We start from the raw sequence: 10,927 nt of genomic DNA on the forward strand, positions 1-10,927 counted from the left end.
CTCTTGTGACAATCTCCCATCCACAGGGCTTGTGACAGTCTCCCATCCAAAGCCCTTAAAAACCATCCTCTTAATTCCACCAGTGGTTTCTCTTTTATGTAAGTGTTCATGCAAGCTTATCATATGGCCGAGTCACCATCCCTCCATCAAAACAAGTAAACAGCTGGCCATATGGATCATCTTTTTGATAGACTGGTGCCATTGTTGCCCCGTGTACTTCAATAAATCTCCTCTCTGGAATGTGTTGCCCCTGACTCCTGAAGGAAAGTTAAAATACTTTCTGTTCATCACTGGTCACCTCAGCAGGTCAGAGCACAACTTTGACGTAAAGTGAAAGGCATTTGCAGAGTGACAGTTAAATGAAACACGTGCTTACAAGGTTCTTCAGCATTAGGCTTTATTTTTATTTGGCAAGTTTTAATGACATACACATGACAAGAGTGTAGCAGGAAGGGAGCCAACGTATTGTACAACGCAGCTTGATTTAATACCCAATATGACCTAAAAATATTAAACAAAAAGGAGCCATTATCAATCTTGCCACATCAAAATATGTAACCATTTTCAGATGACAGAGTGCAAGTTTGTGTTTTTTCACTTTAAATGGTTTGTTTATCATCCATTGCAACGAAAACGTGTTGTCTAGCTGCTCTAAGGAGTTCTCTTTTTGCAAGGTTCTGCTGTATCGGTGTACATTTCCTAGCACACAGAAAATGAGCTTGTCTACTATTTTACGTTTTGGCAGCTTTTCATTCTTGTGGATTCCAACTGGGTTACGTTTCTGGCTCCCCAATTCCTCTCTCTGTGTCCAATACAGGGCTTATGTTTGTTGCCAACTCCAGATGATGTAATCTCCCTCCACCCTGTTTCCATATCATTATGTATCAGAAAAAAAATATATAATAGGCCATATTTCAGTAATTACTGAAGCTGTGAGGTTTAGGACTCGTCGTTCGGAAAAGCAAGAAATGGGAACATTTTAATTGCTTATGAATAATTTATGTTGATATTAAGGCTGTAATTTTGTTTGTTTTAGGGAGTTTTCTGTGAGCTTTGTAGTATTTGCTTAGGCTATTTTTATGTGAAATTATTGAGATGTTTAAGATAGCTGGTTAAACCCTCTCTTTCGGTGGTGAGAGCTGGAGCTTTTGGAGTGGCTTGTATTTTCTCAGCTTCTTTTGGCTTGTAGTTCTTTCCGCTCTTTTTTGAGGGGGCAAGGGGGCTAATTTGCTTGCAAATGGAAAAATCAACTAATGTAAATTGTCATAAAACAGTCATAGAATCTTAGTGTTTGAGACCCCAGGAACTCATTGAGTCCAACCCTCTGCTCAAAGCAGGACCAATCCAAACTAAATAGTCCCAGCCAGGACTTTGTCAAACCGGGACTTAAAAATCTCTGAGGATGGAGATCCCACCACCTCCCTAGGCAATTCATCCCAGTGCTTCACCACTCTCCTGGGCTATGTGCACACTATGTCAAAGTAGCCAATTTCGAAGTAAGGACATCGAAATAGGCTACTTCGACGCATATCGTCTACACATCCTCTGGGGCTGGTGCCGGGAGGATGGGGAACGTTGAAGTAGCGATGGGGAACATTGAAAGGAGCTGCCCCGGAAGGAAATGCGGAGCGCTCACACACACACACACACAAGCACTCCCCATCAAAATAAGGGGCCAGCAAAGCCTGCAGACAGGGTCACAGGCTGGGCTAGCCCTTCTGGGGCAACAGCAAGCCGCTCCCTTAAAGGGCCCCTCCCAGACACACTCGGCCTGCACAGCATGAGGTCCGCAGAGCCGACAACCAGTTGCAGATTCCATGCACACAGCATGGGACCCCAGCTGCAGCAGCAGCAGCAACCAGAAGCCCTGGGCTAAGGGCTGCTGCACACGGCAACCACAGAGCCCCGCAGGGGCTGGGCAGAGCATTTCTCAACCTCTCAGCTGATGGCCACCATGGAGGACCCTGCTATTTCGACGTAGCAAGACGCGGATTGTCTACACACGCCCTACTTCAATGCTGAACATCGAAGTAGGGCACTATTCCCATCTTCAGACGGGAATAGCGATTTTGACGTCTCACTGCCTAACGTCAATTTCAACGTCGAAATAGTGCACGGCACGTGTAGACGCAACGCGTGCTATTTCGACGTTATGCCAGCTACTTCGAAGTAGCCGGCTAGTGTAGATGCACCCCAGTGAAGTTTTTCCTGATATCCAACCCAGACCTTCCTCCACCACAACTTGAAACTGTTGATTCTTGTTCTGTCATCTGCCACCACTGAGAATAGCCTGGCTCCATGCTCTCTGGAACCCACCTTCAGGTAGCTGAAGGCTGTTATCAAATCCCCCCTCCCCACCTCTTCTCCTCTATAGATTAAATAAGCCCAGATCCCTCAGCCTCTGAGTCATGTGCTCCAGCCCCCACTCAGTTTTGCTGTCCTCTGCTGAACTCTCTCTAATATGTTCAAATCCTTTCCATAATGAGGGGCCCAAAATTGGATGCAATACTCCAGATGTGGCCTCACCAGTGCTGAACAAAGGGAAATAATCACTTCCCTAGATCTGCTGGCAGTGCTCCTATTAATGCACCCCAATTTGCCAGTAGCCTTCTTGGCTACAGGGACACACTGTTGGCTCATATCTAGCTTCTCATCCACTGTAACACCCAGGTCCTTTTCTGCAGAACTGCTGCTTAACCAGTCGGTCCCCAGACTGTAACAATGTTTGAGATTCTTCTGTCCAAAGTGTAGGACTCTGCACTTCTCCTTGTTGAACCTCATCAGATTCCTTTTGGCCCAATCCTCCAGTTTGTCTAGGTCACTCTGGGCCCTATCCTTATCTTCCAGCATATCTACCTCTCCCGCTAGCTTACCAAGTTCCTACAAAGCCTACCTGCACTGATTTCAATAGCAGTGCTGACTCACACCAATTAAGGACCTGGGCCAAATAAAGATATATTAGGTCTAATTCTTCCTCTCTTATCTGGGTCCCTAGTAGAAATACAGCTACCATACTATAAGTGAGAATAGCATTAGGCCAGTTATTTTTTACATTAGATGAGATCAGGTGGGTGGAGACAGCTTATATTCTGAGAAGCAGTAGAAATCCCCTTCAGAACAGCTCAGATATCCAGGAATATAGCTACAATGGTGCTAGTGGGCAATTTATGCCATGGTTCACATGGTTACTGGGGCCTAACTAACAGAGGCCACCCTACCTTAGGTACCTAACACCACTATCTGGATGTTGAATGTTGCATTACTTCACAGGCATTCCTATGGAATAAACTACTACTGATATGAGGAAGAGTTGCAGAATCTGACCCTTTGTGACGGGACATTAGGTTGTCAGAATTGGACAGAGGGACAAAGATGTGCCTTTCTGCCTAAGTGGGCCTCAAATTTACTAATACCTAAACCTCCACCAAACATTTCATTTACTGATTAACCTCCAGCTTCAAAAACTGGAGAATGAGATGACTGTACCTTAACCTGGGTGCACATTATAAAGAGCTAGGGAAAGAGCACTAGCTCATCCGATCAGGAGTCTTCTCTTATGACAACTGGGATGGAAGGAAAAACTACAGGGTGTAAGTCCTCCCCTCTCTTGCTCTCTTTACCCTGGGTCCTCCATGGGAAGTAAATGTATATTATGTATTAATATTACTAACCATTGCATTGCAGTAGCCCCTCGTGGTCCTGTTGTGGTGGGCATTGTATAAACATATAGAAAAGGGATACCCAGCCTGAAATAGTGTACAATTATTGTAGCAATAACGTCTGTGTCCCCATTGTGGTGGAGAGGGCAGGAACCATACAGGGCAGCTAATTAGCTACAGTTTTCTAGAATAAATTACCTAGGGAAGTGGTGGAATCTCCATCACTGGAGATATTTAAGAGCAGCTTAGATGGACACCTATCAAGGACTGTCTGGAGACTCTGGATGGTTCTTGGTCCTGCCATGAGGTCAGGGGACTGGACTTTACTGCTTGTGTTGCACAGTGCCAAGAGGCCTCACTCCAGCATCATGGCTGAACTGTGTTTTTTGGAGAACACTAGGGGCTTTGTGGATATTTTTACAGGTAGCCTTTTCCATGCAGAAGGGAAGCATGATGGGGCTTGTTGGAAATATGCAGAGAGGGCTGTGTTTGGAGCACAACCATGATGTTCCCTGGGTAGCATAACACTTTGGAGTCCTTTACCAACTGGACGAAGCTACACCAGCCCCGGGATTTCTCTGACTTGCCTGGCAGCTTGAGCTGGCTCTCCACAAACAGTGCTGAAGATGGGAAAAGCACAGATGTGAAATAAGTCACCTTTGCTTCCAGGTCAGCAATATCCGAGGGTCTGGCTCTAGGCCAGTGGTTCTTAACCTTTACTGCAGTCTGCAATCCTTTGGTTCTCAAAATATGTTCTCACACCCCTTATCAAAAATTACTGAAGTAGGTCAGTTCTTTAAACTTAAGATATATCATGACTATAGAATGAAAGAGAGAGAATTACATATTTATTTTAACTTTGCAATAAAATTAAGAATACCTGAAAAATTACACACTTTTTTAAGTTTACTGGCTCAGTGACTCTTCTGCTGTTGCTTTTGTTTATTGATGTTCGAGAAATGAGGAACTTTTTTGAAACAGCGAAATGCATGTCATCACTCACATTTAAGCAGTTTCTCACCTTTGTTTTGATGTGTAAGAATGATGAAAATCCTGTCTCTCACATGTAGTCACACATGTCAGAAGGATCTCCAGCGCTCTCTTTGCCAGTTGTGAAAACAGTTCTAGTTGAGCATGCTGAAAATTCTCAAGCTTCATTGTCTCAAACCCCATTTGGATTCATCCATTGGCTCGTAATTCAGTGAGATCATCTTTCATCAAATCACTATCAATGATGGAATCCAGGTTAAAAAGAAATTGATCCAGTATCCATTTCTTTGCCACATCAAGATCTCCAGTGGAAAAATATCCTTGGAAAGAGTCACTCAACTGTTGCAAATGCTTTGCACTTCAGTTGTGATGGTCATTCCTGCATTTTCCGTAACAACCACTTCTCCAAGCAAAGGAAAGTTAGTGATTTTCTTTTCTCAACACGCTTTATCCAAACTGGAAGTTTCCAAATAAAAGCAGACGTCTCCACTCTGGCCATTATTGTGTTCATCCCAGGTCCTTGCATAGATGTGTTGAATTCATTTAGGTGTGTGATTACATCTGCCATGTACACTAGTTGAAGGATAAACTCCATTTTTGAAGTCATCAACTAGATTACTGCTTTTGTCACAAAGAAACTGACTTATTTCTTCACACATTTCAAAAATATGAGTTAGCATTCAGCCACAGGAAAGCCACCTCACTTCTGTATGGGAGAGAAGAACAGTGTGCTCGGCACCAACTTCTTCACAAAAAGCACGGAAGAGGTGATGATTTAGAGCACATCCTCTGAAGTTTACTGTGCTCACTGCAGTAGACAAAGTATCCTTCAATTTTGTAGGCAAAGTCTTTGCATCAAGTGCATGACAGTGCAACATGCAGTGTGTGATCAGGATATGAAGCACTTCTCTCTTTACATAGGCAATGAATACTGATTTCTTTCCTAGCATGGCAGGGGCACCATTGCTGCAAATTGGTCCATACACATAAAGCATTATCTTATGCTTCAGAAAGACATCTTTGCGATTGAAAACATCAATTCCTTTTGTAGTTAATTGCAATGGTTCATAGAACAAGAATTCTTCTAAGATTTCTTTCTCCTTTATGTACCACCCAAATGCTGACAGCTGACTGCAGCCATCAACGGCAGTTGACTTGTCAAGCTGAATACTCACTTTAAGAGGACTAGCTTTAATATCTTCTATAACTTGCTGCAAGATATCCTGGTTCATCTCACGAATTTTAGAATGGATCATGTCATTTGACAAGAGAACCTGCTGAAGCTTCTTTTGTGCATTCAGTTGCATTACTATTTTTGCCATTTCCAGTGCACAATGTTTCACTAATTCCTCAGCTATTGTATGAGGCTTCTTTTCCTTGGTGCACAAATATGGAACTTGATAGGATGCTTGTAACAAGGGCTTCTCAGGTGACACAAACCCAAGCGTCCTCATGGTTCTACTTTGATCAAATTTTGCCCCCTTAGACTTCGGAGTGTCAAGGTCATGTCCAGCAGCTGCACCACCATGCTGTTTGTTGAAATGGTCAGAGAGCTTTGATGGTCTGAGATTTGCCTTTGAAAATAATAAGCTGCACAGTACACATTGCAGTCATTAAGTTCCATCCTTCTCTGTCATACAAGTGGAAACCATAACAAATATAGCCATTGTTCCACTTGCGTTTCTTCAACATGGCAAGGGTTACTGAAATGAAAAAAATGAATGGAGATGGGGGGTCAATAAACTTTTAAATGCATATTAAATATATGTAAAATAGTTATGTTATTACTCACCACAAATAATAGTACAGCAGGCATTTAAAAAAATATGCAAGTACTACCAGGAGATATTGAAGAGTTTTGCTGTGGAAGTAATCTTTAACCGACGCAATAAAAGTTAGCAGCTAACTGAATTCAAACAAAGCTGCTGTGCTGCCACATCATCATCTATGCATGCGTTGATAAATACCCCCAACATGGCAGTACACTGTATTTTGTGGTGAGATAATTTCACTACAATTAGCTTAAAAACTTGAAAATAAATTTTGTTTGTACATTACAGTAATTGTTTAAAAATGTATAATGCTAATGTATAATGCATAGAAACAAAAGTAGTTGTACTTAATTTGTGTTTTCAATGATTTACCTTCTAAAAAATCTGGCATGTGTCGCACCCCCATAAAGAACATCATCACCATCATCAATAACCGTGGGCTCAGCACCCATTGGTGCCTGATGCCTCTCTCACTATTCCTTCCCATCGTTCTCTGTCCCGTGCGGTGTGGCTTTGGTGTGGAGCTAGTCTACAGAACCTATCTACTATATCATCTACCCATACTCTGTGGGGTCTGCCTCTCCTATTTGAACTGTCCATTATGCCAGATACCAGGCCTTGATTTTTCGTTTGTTGTTCATTCTGCAAATATGCCCAAATAGTTGTAACTTCTGTTTTATAACTGTAGGATCCAGAGGTACTGAGACCTCATACTACAGTGAGTGAAGTCTCTGCTCTACAGCCTCAGCTGACAGCTAGCTGGTCTTTAGCTCATGTGACAGAGCATAGGGCTTTAGCCCTGATGATCACAGGTTCAGTCCCTGGTGCCAGCAACCCAGGTCTGTCAGTGTTACATAACCTTCTGCAACAGGTTCTCTTTTGGCTGTATCTTTCTATATAATTCCTCATTGGTGACCTTCTGCATCCATCCTAGTCTCAGAATCTTTCTATAACTCCTTTCGAACGCCAATATTCTTCTTTTTGAATCTTTCATTATCACCCATGTCTCACATCTGTACAACATGCTGCTGAATACACGTTTTCATGACACTCAGCTTCGTTCCTAAGCTAATCGCTTTGCTTTTCCACATCTTATCCATCGCCTTCAAACTCAATCTTACTTTCGCTATTCTAGTCACTATTTCCTTCTTACAGTCTAGATCACACGCTGTTATGTTGCTCCCCAGATATGCAAACTTCTCTACTTTTTCTAGTTTAATATCACCTACACTGATCTTCCTTCCTATTTCCTTATCTCCAAATACCATTGTTTTATTGATGTGCATAATCAGTCTGTACCACTTCCCTTCTTCGTTTAGCACTTGCACCATTTTCACTAGCTTCTCCTCATCTTCCTCAGTGATAACTATATCATCCGCAAACCTCAAGTTGTTAATTCTTTTCCTGTGCACAGATATCCCTTCTACCTCTTCCTTGATCTTGTCCATCGCTCTCTCCAGATGTGCGATGAAGATACTTGGCGATATTGGATCTCCTTGTCTCGTACCTCTATTTGTTTTAAACCAACTTCCCAACTCCCTGCATGTTCTCACCACTGCCTCTGCATTGTCATTGATATCCTTCAGCACCCCTATCAGTCTGCCATGCACTCCATACAACATCACCCCAAGTTAAAAGCCACTGCTCTATACAGTGGATTTTTCATATTCCTGTGAACTGTAGCTACACCTATGTAACTTTTAAACACAGACCGTCCCTCAGGCTTGCTAACAGGGAGCGACAAAAGGAACAATTGTCCCTGGGCCTAGCCTTTCAAAGGAGCCAGTTGCTCTAGCCACTGCTGCTACCAAAGTGGCAGTGGTGGTTGCCAGAGTTCTGGGCCTCTTTGAATTGCCACAGCAGTGCTGCTGCATGTGGCTAGGAGGCAGGAGAAGGGGCTCAGCACCAGAGTTCTGGTGGTGCTGAAAGCCAAATGCCCTTGGCCCCACCCCTTCCAGGTCATGCCAGGCCTGCCCCCTCCTTGGCCCAGGGCCACAGTGCCTCTCAGCACCACTGTCATCCCTCATTATGTTTTCCTTGCAGGCTCCTGGTCTTACCAAGGTTATCAGCTCTGGCTATCTAAAATGCACAATGGTGGTTCTGAAGTACATGCTGTCCTGTATTGCTACCACAGTTCCTTTGTAAACTGGTGCTTTCACTTCGGTTTCATACCAGGACATGGCACCTCAAGACATAAAACACAGTTACTGGAAAACCCATGTGAATTCCTTACGATGTACGTAATGGAAACAGGTGAAGTTTTAAACAGTATGTTCACATGCTTGCCTAGTCCCCATTAGAGTTTTCAACCTCTCCTTTATTTAATGGATACATTTTTGACACTTAAAATAAGTTAAACATGTATTTAAAAACTAACATAAAGCAGTTAGCACTGATCTTTCTCTTTAGAAAGTTGTTCAAATCACTATTCAATATTGCCTTTGCTAAGAACTTGTTCATGTCTGGATTAAACAGTGTACATATTCTCTTTCTAAAATGGATAAGAAGGATAAAATGAGATCTAAACATAAAAGGCATGATCAAGAAACAAAGAAGGTGCTACCACAGTGGTACTGAAAAGAACTTAATGAAGTTTTACAGTAGTACCAGTAGGATACCATTTATATTAATAAACACACAAAGTCAAGATTATTTTAAGGGAAGTATTTTGAGATAGTATTTATTCAAAATAGCCATCTAGACTAAAGCTAGTAGAAGGGCTATGGCTCCACATAGACTGGTTTTATACCCCTAAAACACTGTCGACATTCATGATGTTATTTTAGATACAGTATTTAAATATTTAAATCCAGCGTCATCAAATTATTATCATCTTTCTACCACTTTGGTTGAAAAAAAAAATCAGTTAATATTGTTACCCATTAGGTCACAAAGGTTTATTTCAGAATAATTTTAGTTTTGGATTATTTTGATTTTGTAGGTGAATGCTCAGGTAAACTGGTTTATATTTCATGCCAGTCCTTAAGAGTTTGGTAAAACCCAATAGAGTAGCTACATGTCTTAACCAGGTCTCATCCTGTGATTAAAACTTTGGGATTTCAACAAGAATATAATTGTAGGCAACTTCCCCCAAGCAATTGCCCTGAGTGAGGTCACTTCTTGTGAAGTGATTTTACCAAAAAACAAATTCTTCATTCTCCCCACCAGCTGAATGGGGTCTTCAGGAAGGCATGAGTAACTTGTTGTACGGCTATATTTTTGAGATAGGATAGAATTTTCAAAAGCATCTAAATGACTTAAGAGCCTACATCACTGACTCTCCGGGGGACTTCTGCTCCTAAGTAATATGGAGGCATTTTCAAAAGTTCCTGTAAATCCTACTATTGAGCATTGGCCTGCTAAACCCAGGGTTGTGAGCTCAATCCTCAAGGAGGCCACGTATGGATTAGGGCAAATAGATGTCAGGGATGGTGCTTGGTCCTGCCAAGAGGGCAGTGGACTGGACTAGATGACCTCCTGAGGTCCCTTCCAGTGCTAGGAGACGTGTGTCTCCAATTATATCCTATTAGCAGGAGTAAGATAGTCTGGTTAAATCACTGTTCAATTTCTGGATTCACATATGCAGCACAGATATGCACAGCTTCCTATTCTGAATAGAAATGATATTTCGGGTACCTCAGCAGATCATTTCCATACTTTTAAATGTGTATTTGGGAGTTGATGTCAACCTATCAGGCCTGTAATTACCTGGGTCACTGTATGAATCCTTTATAAATATTGACACAACATTTGCTTTCTGCTAGTATTCTGGAACTTCCCCAGTTTTTCAAAATTTATTTTAAAATAGCATAAAAGTTCCAATAACTCCACAGTCAACTTGTACCAAAGATCTTTTAAAAAAAAAGTCATAAGAATAAGTGATTTTAAAATGTTTTAGTATATGCTAAGTCCCACTCAATTATTGCTGGCATGCCATCACTTGACAATTATGCACATGTTAAATAAATTGTTGAGGTAGAAAGTATTTTATAATAACCATATGATAGTAAGTATATTATTCAGATTCTTTCAAAATATAGAACAGAACTATTTCTTCACACCCAGTTGTCTCTCTACCTCATTATTTACACCTAGTATTCCTCAAATATTTTTAAAATTCTTCTTGTTATCCTAAATCCTACTGGCTACAAAATTTTCCAGTGAGGCCTTTAGCTTCCCTTATCAACCACCCACATTTAAAATTTCTATTATTGATTTATTACTATCAACGCCCCTTCCCCTTATTGTACATGGGCTTTTATTACTACTTTCACTTTTCTTTAAATCAAGATTTAACCTGAGTAGCCTCCTTATGCAATTGTAGCTTTTAGGATATCTAGTCAAATACCATGAAGCTACTTTCAGTTTTTCATTCCCATTTTTCCTACAACTGTTTCCTCAGGCAATTTTGTTCATAAATACTTTTAGCTTTGAGAAATTGGGTTGTTTTTTTTAAAAGTTCACTGTCTCCGGCTTTGGGCAGTGTTTGCATTAAAGAAAATAATC

At 41.5% G+C, this 10,927-nt stretch overlaps 1 pseudogene; it reads right to left on the reverse strand.

The window, feature by feature from the left end:
• Positions 1-4,512: 4,512 nt before the first annotated feature.
• Positions 4,513-6,341, reverse strand: LOC142007211 (protein FAM200C-like; annotated as a pseudogene).
• Between the last annotated feature and the right edge of the window lie 4,586 nt (positions 6,342-10,927).

This window comes from Carettochelys insculpta, chromosome 1, assembly GCF_033958435.1.
Source record: "Carettochelys insculpta isolate YL-2023 chromosome 1, ASM3395843v1, whole genome shotgun sequence".
In the NCBI taxonomy this organism is placed as follows: domain Eukaryota; kingdom Metazoa; phylum Chordata; order Testudines; family Carettochelyidae; genus Carettochelys; species Carettochelys insculpta.